Consider the following 26520-nt stretch of genomic DNA (forward strand, 5'->3'; position numbering starts at 1 on the left):
AATTGAATCATGGGGGCAGGGCTTTCTTTTGCTGTTCTTATGATCGTAAATGGGTCTCACAAGATCTGATGGTTTTAAAAATTGGAGTTTTTCTGTACAAGTCTTTATCTTTGCCTAATGCAATCCATTTAAGATATGACTTGATCCCCCTTGCCTTCTGCCATTATTGTGCAGCTTCTGCAGCCATGTGAAACTCTAAGTCCATTAAACCTCTTTCTTTTGTAAATTGCCCGGTCTTTTGTATGTCTCTATCAGCAGCATGAAAACAGACTAATACATGACCTGAAGTAACTGGTAAATGTTTGAGGTATGCATGAACATTTGTGAAGGAATGCATGCGTAATGCCTACTTGCATATTTTTCTACAAAGTTTGGTTTAGCTGAGAGCAGTTTTGGTATTTACCAAATATGTCTCATCAACTAAACCACATATAAGCAAGTACAAAGTTGACATAATGCTCAAATTGTTCTCTAATACAGTCAAGGAAATTCACAGTTTCAAAATGAGCATAATAGAAGAACTGACTATGTCCCCACATCCTAGAACACTGCGTAGTACATACTGTGCACTCTATGCATGTGTATTAAAGAAATGCCGTGATAAATGATTTGGTACTATATATATATATATATATGTGTATGTATATATATAGATATATATTTTTTGTATCATGCTTACACTCCCCAGAAAAGGATAGAAAACCAGAAATTTCTCACAGAAAATCTGGTTTCCTCTCAGGTAATGTGGGTATTAAGAGCACACAAAATCAAATGAAGATAAATTGGAAGTATTTAACTTCAATCAATGCCTATATTACATCTGTTGAGATATTCTACCCTAGTGATTAGTATTTGATGAGTGACATGGGAGACCTGGAAGTCCAGGATAGGACATATTTGCTTGAAAGAGCATATTCAATGTTGTACTAAATTTTATGTTTTGAAAACAGCAACCAAAACCAACTATAGTTATTTTTAAATCAACTACAAAAAGTTAAATGGAACAAAATTTTTGCAATTTGTGGTGATATTTACATATTACCTTCTTAGTTTCCCTCAAGGCTGCTTATTAGTCCAGATAAAAATGAGATTTTTTTTTTCAATTTAACAGAAATGACACACAGTTTTAAAAAATGAAAATAACTCTTCTTAGCATAGGAATATGAAATACCACATTAATTAGAGCTAATTTCCTGTACATGAATGACAGCAGCCAAAATAATGAATAAGTATAAAAATAAATTATTCTGAAATAGATGTAACTACCACAATCACAAGTATGAAAGCCAGATGTTTATTCACTACACTGATCAGGTACTAATATATTAGTCAAGGTTTTCCAGAGAAACAAAATTAATAAGATACATAAGTGTACACACACACACACACACACACACGTGTGTGTGACAGAGACAGAGAAAGACTGAGATATATTATAAGGAATTTGCTCATACAATTATACAGGCTGAACATTCCCATGATCTGCAGTTGGCAGGCTGGAAATGCAGGAGAGGAGATATGTAGTTTTTATGAGTCCAAGGGCCTGAGAATCTGGACACTCAATAGTGTATGTTCAAGTTTGAGGGCAGGAGAAGAATCATATCCTACTTCTAACAGTTAGGCTAAAGAAGTTCCCTCTTCCTCAGCCTTTTAATAACATTCAGGTCTTGAACTGATTAGATGAGGCCCACCTGCATTAGGGAGGGCAATCTGCTTTATTAAATCTACCAATTCAAATATTAATCTCATGCAGAACACCCTCTCGGATGCATTGAGAATAGCGTTTGACCAAATGTTTGGATAATGCATGGCACAGTCAAATTGATACATAAAATTAATAATCACAAGCTAATAATCACCATTTTAACTTGACACTCATACACATCTCCTTCAACCATAGTTAGTTTACAAGTAAAGACAATAGCAAGGTCATAATTTCACTGAATATTATACAACTACTCTGTGTATGACCCAAAGCACACTCACCCTTTCCCCAGAAGAGGAAGTTAAGTCCTGAATGATGTTTATTTTTCTGTTTTTCCTTTTCATAGCCCATAACTTAAATAATTATGATATAAAGCAAATACACGTTAAGTTATATGGTAAGAAAAGAGAGAAAAGACCCCAAAGATTATACACACACACACACACACACACAAACACATCCATCACAAAACAATTATGAAACATTCTTGGTAGTTATCATTCATGTTTCTGTAAGTGGCTACATGGTCACAGCTACTATTTATAACATTTTCCCACTATTCGTTCTGTATTCCCTTTGCCTTTAGCAATCATGTTAGCTGGTTGTGTGTGTGTGTATATGTGTGTGTGCGTGTTTTATCTGTTTGGCTGACCCAAATCTTCAGACATGAAGAGTCTGAGCTATTAGTACCGCTACCTGTTACTGGTATTGAATTGGGTTGTTATCATTTGCCACTGACCTTAATCACAAGTCATTGTAATACTGGGAGACACCCTAAAGTATCTCTTGTTTTCCAGACATTGTTGTATTTCCTTCTGCTGTAGAGTAGTAGTCCAATTTTTCCATGGTAGTCAAGATCAGTCACTGCAGCCAGCCCAGTTACTCCTTTCTTTGCTTGTTGATTTAGAGTCATGAGGACTCCAAAGTGGCCAGGAGATGATCTTAATGTCCAGTTGAAATGAATCATTATTGTTTCTCCAGGTGGTAACAGTTCTTCCTTTAGAACTAAGACCTCTATGCCAGTAGAATCTAAGTTCATGAAGACCAGAAGTAAAAATTTTGCTAGTAGGTTACTAGGGATAATAGTCAGTGTTGCCACTCCCATTTTCACCTCTTGATTCATGAATCCATGAATCCCGGCTATTGGATGAACAGTACCATATATTAGTGCTGATTAGAACATATGCAGCTTTCTGAAGAACGTTGCCCTAGCTCTGAAAGGTATTTCCATGTAGCTTGCAATGTAACTGAGCATTCAAGAGGACATTCCACTATACTATCAAGCCAACTTTTTATGAATGGTGAGAAACACGGTACTACCAATGAATTGTCTGTACATTAGTCTACTGCTACACTTCATTTCCAGTGAAGTGAATTCAATTGATCAGAAGAAACACTGTGTGGAATATCATGATGGTGGATGATGCATTCTGTAAGTATACGGGTATTTTTGACAGTAGCATTGTACATATAGAGGGTAATCTTGTATTCAGAGTGTCTATTCCAGTAAAGATAAAGCATTGCCCCTTCCATGATGGAAGCAGTCCTATGTAATTAAATAAGCCAAGTAGCTGACTTATTACCTCAAGTAACAAGAACTCAGTGCTGCATATCTCTGCTCCTGATAGAATGAACACTCAGCCGTTGCTATAGCTAGGCATACCTTAGTAAATAGAGGTCCATGTTGCTAAGCTTATAAATAACCTTCATCTCTGACACCATGTCCACGTTTTTTATGAGCCCATTGGGTGATAATAGGGGTGGCTAGGGAAAGAGGCTAACTTGTATCCACACAATGGCTCATGCCATCCTCTTGATTATTAAAATACTAGTCTGGAGAATTTTGGTGAGCATTCACATGAGATGCATATATCTTCGCATTGTTTTTCCCACTTAGAAAGGTCTGTCCACGTACCTTTTCTTCCAGGAGTTGGGTAAATTAGCATACATTTTCCAATAATGTTACTTTCAAACCTCTGATCATCCAGCCAAATTATCAACCACAGCCCATGAATCATTATATAATGGCTTGTCTGGCTAATTCTCATTTCAAACAATGTGAACAACCAGGTGCTCTGCTGGTGGTTATGCCACTAGGAGGATTTCTCATCTCTACTGTCCTTTGGGGATGTCCCAGAATGAAGCTATAGTACAGCAGATGACCACTTTGGGGTAATGTCTGTCTATAATACTGACCCATCTGTAAACCAGGCCTGAGTCTTCTCTTCCTCTTTCAGTTGATCATAAAGAACTTCTCATGAGGCCATAGGTTCACGCTGGGAGAGAGAAGACAACGTAGCAGAAGTGGGAACCATGGACATTTGGGCAACTTCCTGTAACTTCTTTGAGCCTTCAGGATTTCTCTGGGCCTGATCATGTATATATGACTTCTATTTCATGATGGAGTCCTGACATGCATGCTAAAGTTTATGGCTTAGGTCTTCGGGTTCTCCAGTGAGACAGAACCAATCAGATAGATAGCTGGAGAGATATATAGATGATAGATAGATAGATAGATAGATAGATAGATAGATAGATACATACATACATACATAAAAATATACGTGAGAGGTGATTTATTAGTGCAACTGGCTCATGCAATTATGCCAGCTAACAGAAGTCCCATGCTGATAGAAGCTGAGCAGAGAAATCCCATGACAGGTTTTCTATAAGCTGGAGACCCTGGGATGCTAGTAGCGTGGCTCAGTTTAAGTATAAAAGCCCGAAAGGATGAAAGTTAATGATGTAATTCTCAGTTTGAAGCCAGATATCTGAGTATCCAAGGGGAGAGAACTGGTGTAAGTCCAGGAGTCTCAAGATGGGAGATCCTAAAGTTTTAATTTCCAAGGACAGGAGGAGAAGAAGAGTGCCCAGTTCCAGAATTGACAGAGAGGAAATCCTTTTTTTTAAAAAAAATTTAATTTTACTTCAAGGTCTAGGGTTCTTGCACACAAACTGCAGGTTTGTTATACATGTGTGTATGTTCCATATATTCCAATGTTATATTGGTGTGCTGCACCCATTAACTCGTCATTTACATTAGGTGTATCTCCTAATGCTATCCTTCCCCACCTCCCCCTACCCCACTACAGGTCCCAGAGTGTGATGTTCCCCACCCTGTGCTCAAGTGTTCTCATTGTTCAATTCCCACCTATGAGTGAGAACATGTGGTGTTTGGTTTTCTGTTCTTGCAATAGTTTGCTGAGAATGATGGTTTCCAGCTGCATCCATGTCCCTACAAAGTACATGAACTCATCCTTTTTTATGGCTACATAGGATTCCATGGTGTATATGTGCCACATTTTTTAATCCAGTCTGCCATTGATGGACTTTTGGGTTGGTTCTAAGTCTTTGCTATTGGGAACGGTGCTGCAATAAACAGACGTGTGCATGTGTCTTTATAGCACCATGATTTATAATCCTTTGGGTATATACCCAATAATGGGATGACTAGGTCAAATGGTATTTCCAGTTCTAGATCCTTGAGGAATTGCCACACTGTCTTCCACAATGGTCGAACTAGTTTACAGTCCCACCAACAATGTAAAAGTGTTCCTATTTCTCCACATCCACTCCAGCACCTGTTGTTTCCTGATTTTTTTATGACTGCCATTCTAACTGGTGTGATATGGTATCTCATTGTGGTTTTGATTTGCATTTCTCTGATGGCGAGTGATGATGAGCATTTTTACATGTGTCTGTTGCCTGCATAAATGTCTTCTTTTGAGAAGTGTCTGTTCATATCCTTTGCCCACTTTTTGATGGGGTTGTTTGTTTTTTTCTTGGAAATTTGTTTGAGTTCTTCATAGGTTCTGGATATTAGCCCTTTGTCAGATGAATAGATGGCAAAAATGTTCTCCCATTCTGTAGGTTGCCTGTTCACTCTGATGGTAGTTTCTTTTGCTGTGCAGAAGCTCTTTAGTTTAATTAGATCCCATTTGTCAATTTTGGCTTTTGTTGCCATTGCTTTTGATGTTTCAACATGAAGTCCTTGCCCATGCCTATGTCCTAAATGGTATTGCCTAGGTTTTCTTCTGGGGTTTTTATGGTTTTAAGTCTAACATGTAAGTCTCTAATCCATCTTGAATTAATTTTCATATATGGTGTAAGGAAGGGATCCAGTTTCAGCTTTCTACTTATGGCTAGCCAGTTTTCCCAGCACCATTTATTAAATAGGGAATTTTTCCCCATTTCTTGTTTTTGTCAGGTTTGTCAAAGATCAGATGGTTGTAGATGTGTGGAATTATTTCTGAAGGCTCTGTTCTGTTCCATTGGTCTATATCTCTGTTTTGGTACCAGTACCATGCTTTTTTGGTTACTGTAGCCTTGTAGTATAGCTCGAAGTCAGGTAGCATGATGCCTCCAGCTTTCTTCTTTTGGCTTAAGATTGTCTTGGAAATGTGGGCTATTTTTTGCTTCCATATGAACTTTAAAGTAGTTTTTTTTCAATTTTGTGAAGAAAGTCATTGGTAGGTTAATGGGGATGGCATTGAATCTATAAATTACCTTGGGCAGAATGGCCATTTTCACAATATTGATTCTTCCTATCCATGAGCATGGTATGTTCTTCCATTTGTTTGTGTCCTCCATTATTTCATTGGGCAGTGGTTTGTAGTTCTCCTTGAAGAGGTCCTTCACATCCCTTGTATGTTGGATTCCTAGGTATTTTATTCTATTTGAAGCAATTGTGAATTGGAGTTCACTCATGATTTGGCTCTCTGTTTGACTGTTATTGGTGTCTAAGAATGCTTATGATTTTTACACAATTGATTTTGTATCCTGAGACTTTGCTGAAGTTGCTTATCACTTTAAGGAGATTTTGAGATTTTGGACTGAGATGATGGGGTTTTCTAAATATACAATCATGTCATCTGCAAACAGGGACAATTTGACTTCCTCTTTTCCTAATTGAATACCCTTTATTTCTTTCTCCTGCCTGATTGCCCCAGCCAGAACTTCCAACACTATGTTGAATAGGAGTGGTGAGAGAGGACATCCCTGTCTAAATTTGGTATTGATGGAACATATCTCAAAATAATAAGAGCTATTTATGACAAACCCACAGCCAATATCATAATAAATGAGCAAAAACTGAAGCACCTCCTTTGAAAACTGGCGCAAGACAGGGAAATCCTTTTCTCTCCTTTCTTTTTGTTCTAATTGGGCCCCCAGCTGTTCGGATGGTACCTGCCTGCATTGATGGCAGATCTTTTCCTTTCAGTCTACTGACACATGCCAATCTTCTCTGGAAAGTCCCTCATAGACACATCCAAAGTAATGCTTTACCAGTTCTCTAGATATTCTTTAATCCAGTCAAGTTAGCACCTAAAATTAACCATCACAGTGGGTCAGATAACACCCAGTTTATAATGGGAAACTCAGGTCTCACAGTACTTTGGTGTACCCATCTTTAAGCATTTACTTTTTACTAATCCTTAGTAGCAGGTAAAAAGTTGTTTCTCAAAAGAGTAGTTTTGTACAGAAAAATGGCAAGGCTTTGCTCCAAATAGCATCCATATCTGTGACTGGAACTTCAAGCAGCATCGGATCTAAAGGATCATGTTGCCCAAGTGGCAGGGCAGCTCGCACAGCAGCCTGGAACTGTTGTAAAGCTTTATCCTGCTTGAAACCTCACTCAGAACTAGCACCTTCTGAGTCATGCAGTAAATGAACTGAAGTAAAGTACCAAGATATTGCCTCCAAAATCCAAATAGGGCCACTTGGCATTGTGACTCATTTTTGAATGTGGGATGAGCCAGATATAGTAACTTATTCTTCACCATGGAAGGGATATCTTAGCATTCCCTATACCACTGCACCCTTAGAAATATCAGTGAGGTAAAAGACCCCTGAATACTTTTCCAATTTATTTCCCACCCTCTGATATGTTAATGTCTTACCAATAAGTTTAATCATTGCCACTTCTTGCTCACTAAGACAAATCAGCATAATGTCATTAATATAATGGGCCAGTATAATATCTTGTGGAAAGGTAAGGTGATCTATGTCCTTGCAAACTAAGTGATGACACAGGACTGGAAAGTTGATAGATATATCCCTGAGGCAAGGAAGTGAAAATGTATTGCTGGCTCTGACAGCTGAAAGCAAACTGCTTCTGGTGTTGCTTATGCACAGAGAAAGAAAAAAATAATAATATTTGCCAGATCAATAGCTGTATATCAGGTACCAGAGAATGTTTCAATTTGTTCAAGCAATAAAACCAAATATAGTACACCAGTTACAATTAAAGTCACCAGGAATTGAGTTAAGCTTACAATGATTTACTACCATTTTCCAAGATCCACCTATCTTCTGCATAGGCCAAATACATTAGTTGAGTGAAATTATGGTGGGAATCACTATCCCTGCATCTTTCAAGTATTTGATTATGACACTAATCTCTGTAGTCTCTCCAGGAATGTGATATTTTTTTCGCTTACTATTTTTTTATTTTTTAAATACAGACAATTCTAGTGGCTTCCACTTAGTCTTTCCCAACTTAGTTGCCCTCACTACACATTTGTCCTTTAAAAACTCATTGAAATTTAATTTCCAAAGTGACACTACCGAGAGTCGGAACTTTCAAAAAGTTGTTGGGTCAACTGGGCGCGGTGACTTATGCCTGTAATCCCAGCACCTTGGGAGACCAAGGTGGGTGGATCACCAAAGGTCAGGAGTTCAAGGCCAGCCTAACCAAAATGGAGATACCCCCATTTCAACTAAAAATACAAAATTAGCTGTTCATAGTGGCACATGCTTGTAATCTCAGCTACTCAGGAGGCTGAGGCAGGAGAATCACTGAACCCGGGAGGCAGAGGTTGTGGTGAGCCAAGATCACGGCATTGCACTCCAGCCTGAGCAACAAGAGTGAGACTCTATTTCAATAAATAAATAAATAAAATTAAAAAGTGATTGGGTTATGGAGGGCTTTTCTCTCATGAATGAACTGATCCATCCATAGATTAATGAACTATTGGGGCCAGGCACGGTGGTTCAAGCCTGTAATCCCAGCACTTTGGGAGGCCGAGGCAGGTGGATCACAAGGGCAGGAGTTGGAGACCATCCTGGCTAAACACGATGAAATCCTGTCTCTACTAAAAATACAAAAAATCAGCCAGGCGTGGTGGCGGGTGCCTGTAGTCCCAGCTACTAGGGAGGCTGAGGCAGGAGAATGGCCTAAACCCAGGAGGCGGAGCTTGCAGTAAGTCGAGATGGCCCCACTGCACTCCAGCCTGGGCGACAGAGCGAGACTCCGTTTCAAAAAGAAAAAAAAAAAAAAAAGGTAAATGAACTATTGTGTTAATGGATTAGTGAGTTATCCCCTAGAAGTGAAACTAGTGGTTTTATTAAAAGAAAAAGAGAAAACTGAGCTAACATACTCAGCTCCCTTACCATGTGATGCCCTGTGACAGCTTGGGACTCTGCTGAGGGTCTCCACCAGCAAGAAGATCCTCACCAGATATGACCCTGTGATGGTTAATACTGAGTGTTTACTTGATTGTATTGAACGATACAAAGTATTAATCCTGAGTGTGTCTGTGAGGGTGTCACCAAAAGAGATTAGCATTTGAGTCAGTGGGCTGGGGAAGGCAGATTCACCCTTAATCTTGTGGGCACAATCTAATCAGCTGCCAGTGAATACAAAGCAGGCAGAAAAACATGAAAAGGAGAGAGGAGCCCAACCTCCCAGCCTACAACTTTCTCCCAAGCAGGATGCTTCCTGCCCTCAAACATCAGACTCCAAGTTTTCCAGTTTGGGGACTCAGACTAGCTCTCCTTGATCCTCAGCTTGCAGACAACCTATTGTGGTACCTTGTGATCATGTAAGTTAATACTTAATAAATTCCCCTTTATATATATATGGTATCGATCCTATTAGTTCTGTCCCTTTAAGGGAACCCTGACTAATATGGGCACCTTAACTTTAGACTTCCCAGCATCTATAATTTTTAAAATAAATGTATTTTCTTTATAAATTAACTAGTTTTAGGTATTCTGTTATAAGCAACAGATAGTGGATGTAAATGCCTGTTAAATGACCACAGGTCCCTTTGGATAAAGCTGAAAGAAAGATTAACAGTATGCTTTTTTAGCAGTGTACTTGGGTCCCTTCTCAAGGGGAACTGGCCACCTCTTCATTCAAAATGTTCTGACGTCTGTAAACTATTTCAAGTGTAGGAATTGACTGAGGGTCATGACTCTGGTGTTTTGCTTTTCGTTGTTGTTGTTTTTACTGAGGTTAGACTATTGTTCACTTGACTTACAACTATTCTGCTTATATAGGCCAAGTAATTATCTAGTAGGTTTCTTATCTGTTTTATTTCCAGAAACACCCTGATCAAGGAGTCAGTTCCATAAATCTGCACAAGTCAGAGTATTCTGATTGCTGCTTTGACTCTTTTGCTCATTACAGTCATCACAGCCACTTTGCTTTTGGTATTTGAGTGTCATAACTTGACCCATACTATCCCAAGATCCAATTATTCCCATTGAACTCAAGTTTATGCATTCAGTAAATGCTGTTGCAGCTGTATGATCTGGCCTACAAGAAAGGGCCATTACTGAGTTCCTCAAGGATGCCAGACCTCCCTGTGTAAATTTATTTCTCACAGTTTTGATGAAAGATATATCTTTAAGGCTCTCTTAGCATAAGTAAATAGGTATTAAATGAAAAATCCACTCTGACTTTTCAACATCCCTAAGCCTTGAATCCTTTCCTCTACATTACACTAAGGCAGGGTTGACATTTTCAATATATTCACTATAGACTTCCTTGTTGGTCCATATTTCAGTCAACCAAACAACCAAACTGTTAGAGCTCTTTCTAACTCCTTGTGATGCAACATTGAATTCAGAATCTCTGCTTGGTGGGCCCAAATTAATACACTTACTTGATTCAATTTTATGTTCCTTCCACTATTATCCCACACCCTTAATCTTTATTTGTACACATATTCCCTGGATTTCTATTTTGTATAAATTATAAAACAAAGCAGTTTTTTTTGGAGTGTAGCAAAATTCCTTATGGGTCACACTTTGTGCTTCACCTTGAGGGGCCTAATTAGATTTGAATCTAGATAGGTGTATAAAAGCAAAGAAAGGTAGTGGGAGTGGATCCTGAGAAGACTCAGCATTGTCTTTCATGGCAACTATCTCAATGGAAATAATTACAACAGTTTCTTCAGGCACAGTTAATTCCTCAGATAGGGATGGAAAGACGGCTGTCATTGGGAGTGGAGAATCTGCTCCTCTGGGGTTGTAGAAGTCACTCACATTGGGAATAGGGGAGTCTCCACCACTAACAAAAAAGATCCATCAGAATTTAGAGGTTCAAGGTCTCCACCTTCATCAAAATCTTCACACACATCTCTTTTTGCAGTCTCAGAAACCATTGCTTCCCAAACAACACCCTCACTTTAACCTCTAGAACTGCTCTTGATACCAAAATTTATACTGATTAAAGTTCTCCAAAGAAACAAAATTGATAGAACATATATATGTATATATATATATATATATATATATACATATATATGCTCTATAGGTTCTGTTATAATATTCTAACATAATATTTATATTCTATTATTTATTATTGATATTATATTTATACACACACACACACAGAGAAAGAGAGAGAGAGACAGAGAGAGAGAGATTATAAGAAATTGGGTTATGCGGTTATAGAGTCTGAGACGTCTCAAATCCTGTAATTGGCAAGCTGTAGGCCTCAGAGAGCTGATGACGTGGTACCAGCCTGGGATCAAAGGCCTGAAAACCAGGAAAGCTGATGATGTAAGTTTCAGTCTGAGGGCAGAAGACTTGTGTCCTAGCTCAAGTAGGCAGGCTGGAGAAGTTCCCTCTTATTCAGCCTTTTCTTTTTATTAAGGTCTACAATTGACTAGATGAGACCTGTCCACATAAAGAGGCCATCCCATCTCCTTTACACAGTCTTCTGATTCAAATGTTTATCTCATTCAGAAACACCCTCAAAGACATATTCAGAATAATATTTCACCAAAAGTCTGGGTACCTCATGGCCCAGTAGAATTGACACATAAAATTAACCATCAATTCCTTAATTCTCTAAATTAAGATTCATGGAATCTTTCATTTTAGACCTTTTTGTTCTCAAGGAGCATGAAGGTATTAAGATTTTATCCTCAGTCATTTGTCAGATGTTGCCAGCCAATAATTCAATCTTTTTCAATAAAAATTCTTATTAACATTGTCTAACCTCTGAATCTCCTAACTCCACTGCTTCTCTGCATCACAAAACACACGAGTCACTCATTCAGATATTCTGCCTTTTTTCTTTCCATTAGTAGAGTAGTAGAATAAAGGTGTTTGAACAATAATCCAAGACACAAATCAGAGAAAACAAAATGTGCACATGAGTATCCAAATTCTTTGTTTTACTCCAGATGGTTAAAAATGTAACAATTTGTGATCAGTGGATAGCTTTTGGAATTTACAATAATGCCAACCAGCTGCCTTCATTAAAACACACACACACACACACACATAAAGATAATTGCTATTTCCAAAACCTATAAAAATTACCATTTCTATTAGTCATACAAAATTAACATAAAATCTAAACAAGGATAGAATGTTCATTTATAAATGCAACCTAAGCCCCTCCTTTTATCACAATCCTAATTTTAAAACCTTCTGTATTAGGAGTACTGGAGCATCCACTGAACACAATATATGGTAGAATCAATCTGACAGATTTACCTTTTATAATCAGTTGGTAGATACAATTAAACTTATGTAATTAGAAGTAAAATATACAATGTCTACTCATCATGAAATTTATGTTATATAGTTATTTCTAATTGCATTCTTTTAAAAGAATCTTTTCTTTTTAGTTTTGAATTTTCTAAACCTAAGTGTAATTCTTTCTGTAATAAATACACAGTGATTGTATTGCTCTGATCGTATGACGGCTTCTTGAAAGTTGAGCAGTAAACCACATATGTACAAGGAAAATGTTCAATTTTAGCATCAGTTGCCTAGTAGAGATAAAAAGTGATGGTTTGTTTTATTACATTTGGCTTGAAGAATCTCAAGCAAATAAAGATTCATGGAATTTTGGTGATCTTGACATCCTCAACTTAATGAAATGAAAACCCTATTCTGACCAATGAATAATGGAAAATATTTCACCAACTATGTACAGACATATAGATTCATCTCATTCTATTAAGAAAGTTAGCCTTTGGTCAGGCATAGTGGCTCATGCCTGTAATCTCAACCCTTTTGGGAGACTGAGGTGGGCGGATGACCTGAGGCCAGGAGTTCAAGACCAACCTAACCAACATGGTGAAACTCCGTCTCAACTGAAAATACAAAAATTGGCTGTGTGTGAGGTCCACCTGTAATCCCAGCTACTCTGGAGGCTGAGGCATGAGACTTTCTTGAACTCAGGAGGCAGAGGTTTCAGTGAGCTGAGACAGGGCCACTGCACTCCAGCCTGGATGATAGAGTGAGACTATTGTTTCAAAAAAAAAAAAAAAAAAAAGTTTTTAATTCTCAATCAGCATTGCCACCATGAAGCCTACTGCTTTTTGATTTTTAATGTCTCATAATATTTTCATACAAACTACACAGCAAATTTCTTTACTGATCAGTGTTCTTTTGCCTGAAAAATTTATACATTCATTATGAAGTTATTTTTAGCTCTGGTGATTATTATTTGATTGTTGATATATGCAAACTATAAATCTCACCATAAATTAGTCACTTTACAAATTATTTTGCTTTTAAATTGAGAATTAATTTTCTTGAATTTTTAAAGCACTCTATTCCCATCAAACTATTAAAGAAAATTCAATGCACTATGTCCTTCTGCCAGCATCTTATATTGTACTGATGTCTACTGTTTTGTAAAGTGTTACATAAATCATATGCCCTGCATAATTAACTAGAGATAGTCTTAAATTTACTCATTGAAATACTGTAAAACTAGTGACACATTATTTTGGTTTTCATTATTTGACAGATATTCCTAACTGTGAATTTCAAGCCTCTCAAACCAGACTGAAGAAAAACAAAAAGCAAAGAAACTGAGAGCAAATATTGAAAACCAAAATAGAATATTTTTCTAAGAGGGAAACAGCTTTCTTCTTTTCTTTGTCTTTCTAAAGTGCTATTATTATTAATTCTCCCTTAGCTTTTAATATGTCAAAGAAACCTGAGGAATGAATATTAAGGTTTGTATTTTTGTCTGCATTATACTTATAGGAAAATCAAAGAAAGAGATGAGATGATTTTTAAATATAAAAGTACTATATATGTATTCCATGTTATTTAACATTCTAGAAAAATTATTTTATTTATCTATTTTTCTTATTGCTAAAATAATATGCGTTGTTCAAAGAATTTTAGAAAATAATATGTGTGTGTCTGTGTATGTGTGTGTCTCTGTGTGTTTATATATAAACAGAGAGTTGGGTTTGCCCCTGGAATATAGAAAGCTTGAAGAAACATCACATTCATGCTAACAATAAGGATAAATAAATCTGAGAATCATACATTTTCTTAAAGCTCTCTAAGATTTAAGGTTTACAGGAAACCAAGTATCCTAAAAATCCAAGAAAAGTAGCTCCTCAAAGACAGACTATCTATTAGCATTGACTCACCTGTGACACAGCACTGACAGAAGAGCAGCTGGGACTATAAAGGCAGGTGAGAATTCAAATCAGTTTGGTAACAAATTAATATTAATCAAGTCTGGGCTCCCATCAGAGAATAGATCTCTAGAAATTACAGGCAAAGCAGGAGGACGTACCCTCTGCGGTCTTCTTCATGGTCCTTCACTGGATTTTACGGAGCAGGATGGTGAAGAACAAGAGATTGATTAAAGATGGCTCTCCCTGTTCCTGATTTTCTGAAAAGTAGAAAATTCCATTACCCCCATGACCAGGGAAAGATCCATTTTGACCATAGGAAGAGTATTTTTTTTTTTAAATGTTCAGCTCTGGGGGAGGAATATTAAACAGTTTAAAGTTCAGGATTCTATTCCAATTGCAGCAGAGGTCTCTTAAGGCTAGGGAAGAGGTATAAAATATTTTCCCACATAAGTCCTGCCTAAATTGCAGAAAGAGTTTGGTTGTCATGAGAAGAAGGACCAGGATAACTAGAAAATCTCAATCATAAGAGCAGGCATATAAGTTTTGACTAAGATTGAGGCTGGATCAAGACAAGAGAAATCTCTCTTTCCCTTTCACTACCAGGTTAACATGAATCGAATAACAAGCAACAGCTCTCCACTCCTGGTGGAAAGGTAAAAGCTTTGCAAAAGACCTTCTAAGTGTTGCAGGCACACAGAGAAGTCCAAATGTTGAGAATAAAATAAGGGCATTGAGAAAATCTGTCATCACCCTAAGCACAAGGTAACATTACAGGAATAACAAGGAATATTAGATATATTTGAAGTCCCTGGGCACTGAAGGTAATGAGAGCAACAATGAAATTCAAACTCAAGCCAATTCCTGACACAATGAATTCAAATCTCTACACTAATCAACTAAAATTGAAGAGATACACCAATTCCAGGCAAATACATTATTTATCTCATTCTATGCTACTCCAGACACAGCATCTGGCATTCAAACAAATAATATGTGACAAACAGGAGAAAAAGAACACTCTGAAGAGACAAGGCCATCAACAGAACTATACTTAGAGATGATAAAAATGTTGGGCGTATCACAAAGCGAGTTTAAGATAACTTTGATTAGTATGTCAAAGTCTCTCATGGAAAAGGTAAAAAAGATAAATGAACACATGTTATGATCTTGAAAAGAAATTTAGGCAGAAGGTAGAAACTATTAGAAAAAGTATAGCAGAAATTTTAGCAGGGGGGAAATGACCAACGAAGAATGCTTTGACAGACTCATTAGTAGTCAACACAGAAAAAAAAAACAGAGAATGTGAAGCCAGATCAATAGAAACTATCCAAGTTGAATCAAAAGGAGAAAAAACAAACAAGACAGAACATCAATGACCTTTAGGACAATAGCCAATAGTCAAACACACATGTAATTTGAATTCCAGAGTAGAACATAGAGAATGCAGAGAAGAAATATTTGAGAAGATAATAGTCATGACTCTTCAAAAACTAATCAAAGACATGAAACAAATCCAAAAATCTCAGATCATCCTGAGAAGAAGAAATATCTGATTCAATTTATACACACACAGATACAGTTGAAAAAATTGAACTGGACAATTGTAAAAAAGGTCAAGACAGATTTTATTTTGACTACTGCAGTAGGGCAGAGAGAATTCAGTGTGGGACTCATCTCAACTACAAATAAAGCAGGGTCCACTGGGGATTTCTAGCCAAGAGGGACTCAACAGATAGAAAATTAATAAGGGGGAAGTGTTTAGATATCAAGTGTGAGAGGAATTCTTGCTAAAGGGGATTGGCAGGATCTTTGTTGCACTGGACTCAGAGGAATTATTGCTACCGCTGAGCATAGCAGGCCTAGTCAAAAAGAGAGCTCAAAGGAGTCTGACTAAAGTTTGGTCAATGAGAGATTTATTGTCGACACACACATGCAACCTTTAACAAATCATAATCAAACTACTGAAAATCAATGATAAAGACAAATACTAAATATACACTACATACAAAAGAACAAACGTAAGAATAACAATAAGGTAACATAGTTTCTCATCAGAAATGATGCAAGTCAGATGACAATGGAGTGAGAGATTTTGAATAAGAAAACAAAAATAAAATACATAGCTCTCTGGAGTTTTAAAGCCAGCAAAAATATTTTTGTAAAGGATAAGTAAATTTTTTTTGAAAAGTGAAGACTAAAACAGGGTGAGAGATTAAGTTAAGAGATGTGTGTTTATTTTTTGTTTTTCATTTTTTACGTGGGCAACATGAATCATTTACTTGAGATATTTCGTATTTTATAACACAAGCTTGTAATGCTAAACGTTTTCCTTTAAGTGCAACTTTAATTGTAGCCAACAAATTTTGATAAGTTGTGCTTTCATTTTCATTAAACTGAAAAATATATACATATATATGTGTGTGTGTATATATATATATGTTTTTTGAGACGGAGTTTTGCTCTGTCACCCAGACTGGAGTGCACTGGCCGGATCTCAGCTCACTGCAAGCTCCGCCTCCCAGGTTTACGCCATTCTCCTGCCTCAGCTTCCCGGGTAGCTGGGACTACAGTCGCCCGCCACCCCATCCGGCTAGTTTTTTGTATTTTTTAGTAGAGACGGGGTTTCACCGTGTTAGCCAGGATGGACTCAATCTCCTGACCTCGTGATCTGCCTGTCTCGGCCTCCCAAAGTGCTGGGATTACAGGCCTGAGCCATCACGCGCGGCCAAAATATATTTTTTAAATTTTCCTGTAATTTCTTCTTGATACATGGGTTACCTAGAAGCATGTTGTTAAATTTCCAATTATTTGAGAATTAGGAACTTCATCAAAAACATATATGAATGGGAAGTAAACCCATGAAAAGATGCTCAATATCAGTATCTATTGTGAAAATGCAAATCAACCAACATGAGAATACTAGTACACAATTTTTAGTTTGGGAAAGTACAGAAAAAAGAAAAAACAAACAAACAAACAAAATATATATATATATATATACTGGCATCTGACAAACTTCAGAGTAACTAGAGCTCTCATACTTTGCTTGCAGAAAATGTTTCATAATATAATCATTTAGGAAATCAGTTTGGCAGTTTCTTATAAAGTTGAAAATTCCCATTTCACATGACAAAAATTTCCAAATGTCAAAAAAATTCCAGGACCAGACAGATTCACAGCTGAATTCTACCAGACATTCAAAGAAGAATAGGTACCAATGCTATTGACACCATTCCCCAAGACAGAGAAAGAGGGAATCCTCCCTAAATCATTCTGTGAAGCTAGTGTCACCCTAATGCCAAAACCAGAAAAGGACATAACAAAAAAAGAAAACTACAGACCAATATCCCTAATGAACATAGATGTAAAAATCTTTTACAAGATACTAGCTAACTGAATCCAACAGCATATCAAAAAGATAATCAACAATGATCAAGTGGTTTTCATACCAGGGATGCAGGGATGGTTTAACATATGCGGGTCAATACATGTGATACACCACACAAACAGAATTTAAAACAAAAATCACATGAACATCTCAATAGACACAGCAAAAGCATTAGACAAAATCCAGCATCCCTTTATGATTGAATCCCTCAGCAAATCGGCATACAAGGGACATACCTCAGTGTAATAAAAGCTATAACATTTTAATAAAATAAAATACATGACAAAATGCACAGCCAATATCATACTGAAGAGGGAAAAGTTGAAAGCATTCCATCTGAGAACTAGAACAAGGCAAGGATGCCCACTCTCACTACTTCTAGTCAGCATAGTACAGGAAGTCTTAGCCAAAGCAATGAGACAAGAGAAAGAAATAAAGGGTATCCAAATCAGTAAAGAGAAAGTCAAACTGTCACTGTTTGCTGATTATATGACTGTATACCTAGAAAACCCTAAAGGCTGTTCAAAAAAGTTCCTAGAACTGATAAATGAATTCAGAAAATGTTTTAGGACACAAAGTCAATGCACACAAATCAGTAGCTCTGCTACACACCAACAGCAGCCAAGCTGAGAATCAAGTCAAAACCACTCCTAGATATTTGCCCAAGAGAAATGAAAAGTTGTGTTAGCACAAAAACTTATATGCTAATTCTTGCAGCTGTTTTATTCAAAAATCAAAAACACTATATACAACCTAAATGTCTTTTCAATGATGATATATAAAACCACTGTAAAGCATCTGTACAACTGATTACTCCTCAGAAATAAAAGAAATAATCAGTTGATACAGATGACAATGCTGATGAATCTCAAATTGATTGCAGTAAGTAGAAGACATAATCAAAAGGTTACATACTTATAATTCATTTAAATGACAAATAATTTTATGTATTTGATATTCTGCAAAAGATAGAACTATAGAGACAGAAAATAAATGTCACTGGCAGGGAGTGTGGAAGAGACTGACTAAAACAGAAAATGAGGAAACTTTTTGGGTTATAAATTGTTTTATATCATTAATGTTGTGATAGTTACACAACGATATGCATTTGTCCAAACTCACAGATGTCTACACTAAAAAGGATGAGTTTTAATGAGTGTAAATTGTATCTTCATAAGCCTGACTTCAAAAGTAGTTGGCCGGTGTGGTGGCTCATGCCTGTAATCCCAGCACTTTGGGAGTCTGAGGCAGATGGATCATGAGGTCAGGAATTCAAGACCAGCCTGACCAAGATGGTGAAATCCCATCTCTACTAAAAATACAAAAAAATTAGCCAGGCGTAGTGGCGGGTGCCTGTAATTCCAGCTACTTGGGAAGTTGAGACAGAGAATTGCTTGACCCTGGGAGGTGGAGTTTGCAGTGATCTGAGATCGTGCCACTGCCTCTAGCCTGGGCATCAGAGTGAGACTCCATCTCAAAAACAAAAAATAAAAATAAATAAAAGCAGTTATCACATATCAATTCTTAGCAGCTTGAGAGCCAATATGATTTTATATATATGCAAATGTCACCTAATAGGCTACAAATTTATTTGAGCCTTATGTACAATATATTCTCCAAATTAATATGCAAGCAATAATTTATTTTATTTTAAAAACAACCTTACAAAGAATATGCTACTGTTATTGCCATTTTATAGTTGAACAAACCGAGGCCTCAGGAGGTCTCACCCAAGATTCCTGAATCTGCCTATGTCAATGCAAACATTTAAACACACACAATATATATTATATAAACACAGTTGATTCTTATTATCTGTAGTAAATGTTTTATAAAGTTGCTACAAACATTAACCTATCAAATACTGAATCGTTACCTCTAGGAGAAATACAGGGTTAGGTTTCTGTAAGTCTCTTGGCATAGCATTTTCATCAACTGATAAATGCTTTATTTTATCTGTGCTCCTATTTAAAAATTCCATATGTAAAATGTGGTATGTATACACATACAACTGAATATTAGTCATCCTTATACAATAAGGAAAGCTTGTCTTTTGCAGCAACAGGGATGAGCTTGGAGGACGTTGTACTAAGTGAAATATGCCAGGAATAGAAAGACAATAATGCATGATCTTACATATACGTGGAATCTAAACTGGTCAAACTCTTAGAAGCAGTGTAGAAGGGTGGTTGCTAGAAGCTGGGGAATGGAGGAAATAGGCAGATGTTGGTCAAAGTGTACAAAGTTCAAGATGAGTAAGTTCTGGAGCATGGTGACTATACTTCATGATGCTGCACTGTAGATTTGAAATTTGCTGAGACACAGATCTTAAATGTTTTCACTATGGAAAAGAAAATAATAGCTGTGAGGTTATGGTTGTAATTAGTTTGATTACAGTCATTATTTCACAGTGTATACATATATCAAAATATCACATTGTACACCTTAAATGTATACATTTTTCATTTATCAATTATACCTCAATAAAGCTAGGAAAAAAACCTTTATTTGATTATTTTATTGATTCATTAATATTGAACTCAGCCCACAGCACTGTAATTCATGCCTTGATGAAATTTAAACTTAGCTAACACATTTAATTTGCCTTTAAGTCACATTACAGCCTTCTTGCATTTAGAAGCACTATACAGTATTTTCACAATATATTTGGGGGACATTTTAAACATCAAAATCACCAACCAAAAGCACAACAATGAGAAAAATATGGCACAGGATTTACAGAGAAAAGGAAACTTGCTTTTAATATGATATGGTTTTGCTCTGTGTCCCCAGCCAAATCTCATGTTGAATAGTAATTTCCAGTGTTGGAGGGAGGAATCTGGGGATCATGGGGGCATATTTCCCTCATGCTATTCTGTAATGGTGAGTGAGTTCTCATGAGATCTGATGGTTTAAAAGTGTGTGCCACTTCGCCCCTCAGTCTCTCTCTGTCTCCTCCCACCATATGAAGAGGGTGCTTGCTTCCTTTGCCTTCCGCCATGATTATAAGTCTCCTGAGGCCTCCCAGTCATGAGTCCTGTTAAGCCTGCAGAACTGTAAGTCAATTAAACCTCTTTTTTCCATAAATTACCCAGTCTCAGCTACTTCTTTATAGCAGTGTGAGAATGAGCTAATACACACTATATGAGCTATAATAGGAAGTTAGAGCTTCACCTTGATCAAATTATGCTAGGACAGTTAGGCAATTGAGTTGCCTAACTGTACTGGCAGAATTTGATCAAGGTGAAGCAATTGAGTTAGGCAATTGAGTTGCCTAACTGTCTCAGCAGAATTTGATCAAGGTGAAGCTCTAAAGTCAGGCAACTCAAATGTTTTCACTGTCCTGCATATATCCATGTTGATGAAATATCAAGAAAGCACTGAGAATATTAATTTTAGGATTATGAATAAATTTTAGCAAGTAGCCAAATTTGCATATAAGTAATCTAGTAATAATGAAAATAGACAGTATGTGTTTGTGTATGGGAGAGAGGTGATATGTGAATATATGTTGATATATAAACAAATATACATGTATGTGTATGTGTACCTATTGTATATATATATATAAAACATTTATACAAGGTTATATTTTAATTTAACTCATTATTATATCATGAGCATTTTCATTTCCAAAATTATTTAAAAGCATGCTTTGAAATTTCTGTATTTAGTGTATGACATTAGTATATTTTATATCATCAATTCATTAATTAGATATTTTCAAATGCTAAGAACTTTTTAAATGTTTTGATATTTTAATTATTTCAATAAACAATTCCTATTTTTTTTCTTAACTATTCTAGCCTAGTCATGGATATTTTTCTGTTGGGTTTACTGTTACACTGTCTCCTAAAACCATTCCTAGAACATAGTAGATACTCAACCAATATTTGAATGGAAAACATGCACACACCTAAACTCCTTTTGGGGTGAGGTAATCTGAATCCAGACTCATACTCTGAGAAAAATAAAGTTGTTCAATACATGCAGGATCTGTAGTAGTCCTGAGTTTTAAATAAAAGAAAATTCCACAGTTAAGTAAATATTTAAGTTTATCATCTATCTCAGAGCATGTTCACCTATGTTAGAGCAAAGTTTGTCACAAAAGTATATTTTGAAAAACAAGAAAATATTTTGTGAGTGTGCCATATGTAAGTATTAACACATCTGCATTGACATTAAAATTTTAAAGCCCTATTTAACCGCTTTTTACTATTTTCCAGAAAAATATGGTCTCACCTCAAGGCTAGTTAGCAATTAGTAGAAAACACAAATGAAGCTTATAGCCTATGTATGAGAAACTTATTGTTTTCCTTCCTTTTATTCTTTTTAAACAAAATACAAATAAGATGTAAAGGAGGCTGAGGAAGGGACTGAAACCTAATTGTTAATTCCCTGAAAGAAGGCAACTCTGGGTTGTGATTAAGCAGCAGACATCAGAAATGATTATTCCTGAATTCAGAGACTTAAATACATTTCCCAAATGGTTCCAGATTAGGGTTGCTTGTTTACAACTTTTAAATTGTTTATTAATTTGATTCTTGATTTGGCAAGTAAAGCAAAATAAATACTATTAGTCCCAGCAGCCTCACCTGCTTCTCAAGGAAGTGCACCTGAAGTGCACACCTGTCTGAAGTGACACCTGCCCACCTTCCCAGTTTGTCAGACTCCTAGCTTTATTAATGATTTTTACTTAATATTTTAGTTAATTATTTGTTGGCATTGCTTCTGTCTAAAAGTTACTTTTAATGTTTCTAGTTTGAACCCTCCTTTTCTATCATATTAGGTAATTTACAGGGGGAAACCATCAAACTTTTGCTAGATCAATAAATTGTATATTATGCAGTATATTTATGTATCTATAAACACAAAGATAACAAACACGACCAGTTGGGAGGTGATTGGATCATGGGGGCAATATCCCCTATACTGTTCTTGTGATAGTTAGTGAGATCTCACAAGATATGATAGTTTTATAAGGCAGTTTTCCCTGCTCTTGCTCACTCTCTCTTACCTGCCACCATGTAAGATGTGACTGTTTTCCCATTCCACCATGGCTGTAAGTTTCCTGAGGCCTCCCTACCCATGCAGAAAGGTGAGTGAATTAAACCTCTTTTCTTTATAAATTACCCAGTCTTGGGTAGTACCTTTATAGCAGTGTAAGAATGGACCAATACAGCATGTATATATTCTGAATGATACAAATATCTTCCCACTCTTTTTATTCAACCATGATATTTCAAAATCATCAATGTCATTTCCCTATTAGGACAGAACCTGTAGTTAAGCCATGAAATATATGAGCATTAGTAGTATGGATATACGATAATGGCAATATCCCCAAAACCACATACCAAACATATCAGAGCATTATTTTAATAGGTAAAATGAATAAATATAAAGTATAGGAATGCATGGTTTTCATTATATCACATGGACAAATATAGAGGGATTTTGTTTATTATGTATATTTTTCTCAGGGTAATGGGTTTCTCTGTAAGATTATGAAAGTGATTTTAATGCTTGAAATGAAACCATTAGAATAACAAATCAATATGGTTTATGTTATTTGTAAGCTACTTGAATTTGTAATTTGCCATAATTTTCTAACAATACATTACATTCAGTATACATCAAACTCTGCTCTGAGAATATGGGTTGCAAAGTAACATTTTTTGTATTTATATACTTGAAAGAGGAATAAATATTTTTCTATGAAAATATTTATTTCTGAAACAATTGAAAATAATATCTAACATATATGAAGTTATGTAGCGTTTAATGTCAATATCACAACATAATCTATTTACATATCTAGAAACTGTTTTAGCCAGATATGTAAGAATATATTGCTATATAAATACTACATATTCTTGTACTGTACATGGCAGTATAAATATAATTACTTGAACTTCAGGTTTAAAAAAAATGAATCTGACCAGGTGAACCAGAAAGAATTACTAAATGCATTTTTCAAGTAAGAAGAATGTCCCTAATGAGCAAGCCAGCTTGCACTCAACAACCCATTAGAAAGGGAAGTTTTCACATGGGTGGAATCTGCTATTACTGTTCCCTCTCAAAGGCTTTATTCTATGAATGTCAAATTACTAAGAAAGTAGGTCAATATGGTCAAGAATATTTGATTGAAACAATCAAATACAGTGTTTCGTATTGATTGGATGACTGGTCTGTGTTTTGCTCTTAGAAAAATACAAATCCTTGCTGCTGCTTTAAACAATTTCCTAAGTTCCAACCCATATATCTCAAACTCTAGAAACACAACAGAAATGATTACTTATCAGACTCAAATAGTCCACATTGAACTGACTGCAATTCAGCTTGGAATTTGTTTAAATATTTTGAGTATTTTCCTTCACCTTCCATAATTATTATTATGAGAAAAACTGTTCAGTTATTCAGTTGGACTCTTTGATCTGCATAGAAAACAGTACAGAAATATCATGCTTACAGCTGTCTACTATACTGAGCACAATAATGTGCTTTGTGACCTTGACTCAAAGTAGTTTCCATGGGTTAGTGAGGTAGAGTGAAACCAAAAGAGAACAGAAGGCGAAGAAATGGATTTAACATGTGCAGAAAACTTCAGTTAGTTTATTTATGAATATAAAGAATAGCTAAAAGAGGATAACGGCTGCAGATTTTTTGTTTTGTTTTGTTTTAAGCTTTCAGGACATCAGAGCAGGTCTGTATGCTTATGGGGATGACATGAAAGAAAGAGAAAAGGATACATAAGAATTCTTCTGGCCAGTAGCTCACACCTATAATCCCAGCACCTTGGGAGGCCGAGGCGGGTGAATCACCTGAGATCAGCTGTTCGAGACCAGCCTGGCCAACATGGCAAAACCCCATCTCTACTAAAAATATAAACATAAATATAAAAATATTAATATAAATACAGGGCATGGTGGCATGCACCTGTAATCCCAGCTACTCGGGAGGCTAACACAGGATAATTGCTTGAACCCAGGAGGCGGAGGTTGCAGTGAGCCAAGATTGAGCACTCCAGTCTGAGCAAGAGAGTGAGACTCTGTCCAAAAAAAAAAAAAAAAAGAATTCCACCAAACATATTGCAGAAGAAAGTGATCACAGTTCATTCTATTCCATTAAATAGTATTTAAAAAGTGTTATAGAGCATATACATTTCATATGACATTTTGGTAAAAACAAAACCAAAGAAAAGTAATGTAAACGATTTATAATTTGAAGAAACACTACCATATAGCTGTACCAGTATTAAATTAAGAACAAAAAAATTGTGATGTTATCTTGACATTTTAAGTTATATTTTCATAGTTTCAAAATGAAAATAATGCAGTGACCCAAATGTTAATTTTAATATATTTAATAAATATTTATTCTTATCAAATCGATTTAATTAATATATTATATTGAGCATGTATATATTCCTCTAAATTAAAATTAGATAGAGGGTTAACATTACTAGCAGTTGAAGAGCTCTAACATTATACTGTTGAAGCTTTGGTAGGATAAACATTCTGGTGAAAAGCAAGCTTTCAGGTAGATGCCTGTAGACACAGAGAGATTAGAAAGCTATTAAAATGTATGTACAATTCAAAATTTCTCCCTGAAGTACCTTCTACCAATGGTAGTATGAATCTAACTGACCAAACTATTATGCCTTTTTAGATTGCAATATTAGCATGGATGATGAGTGCATCCAATTAGCAAAGAACATTTTGAAAAGAAAATGGTCTTGTCTTGAACACTGATGATTTAGGACGTTTCAATTGAAACAATGAATAAGAAATTTTACATCTTAGATTTGCTCTAGAAGTATGCTTGATGGTAATAATCATGTTTATTTTCATGAATTACTGTATATAATCCAGGCTTTTTTAGTAAAGGGCAAAAGCTAAGGCATGACTGAATGGCAAATATGCCTTGGAAATTAGTGATAGTGAATTATTCTGGAAAGTTTTGGAGACTTTTCTCCCTCAGAGTGATTTGCTCACATTCCAGAATTGTGAAACTTAGAGATTATCCTCCTCATCCTTTTTCCATCTCTCAGCATTAGTTTCTATTCCAGAGCAAAGATCTCCCAGTCTCTTTCATTCATTCATTCACTCACTCATTCATTCTCTCTCTCTCTCTCTCTCTCCTCGCCCACCTGCCACCACTTTTCCCATCTCTCCTCAAAGAGGAAAAGGGACAGATACCAATAAAATATCTGAATATGAGTCTCTTCATTTCAGTATTGCTGTAGTGTGTTGCAACTTCATTGCACATGCAAGGTAACATGAGACCCTCATACTCTATGAGGATTGGGGTTCGGGGAACTGACACTAAGATGCTCTGAGAATAATAAACCATCTGTCCTCTGGTCCAGAGACCTGGTGTTTCCTGTTGGAATATGAATTGCAATGAACAATTAGTGGTTAGTTGGAAAAAGACATCAGAGAAAGGGGCTCAAAACTGTGGCCATCTACTTTTGCTTAAAGAGGATCTTTTCTACAAAAGAAAATGCCGTTACATAAAGATTCCACCAATATTTGTATATTTTAACTGATTTCTCATTTTTATATGATTATATAAAATATTTTTCCACCATTGAGCTAGCTAACACCTATCACCTAATTCTCATCTGGCTTAAATGCTATTAGGTACTCTATTAATTTATTTCCAGGGCTGGAAATTATGTGAATGTATAGTCTTGTGTGATTTTGGTCTGAAACTAAAAAAAGTAAATGCCTCTGATAACTTTCCTTGGGTTTTGCATAGATTATTATATATTGTATTTCCTTATCTAT

This window comes from Trachypithecus francoisi, unplaced genomic scaffold (assembly GCF_009764315.1).
Source record: "Trachypithecus francoisi isolate TF-2019V2 unplaced genomic scaffold, Tfra_2.0 Lachesis_group0, whole genome shotgun sequence".
NCBI classification, from domain to species: Eukaryota; Metazoa; Chordata; class Mammalia; order Primates; family Cercopithecidae; genus Trachypithecus; species Trachypithecus francoisi.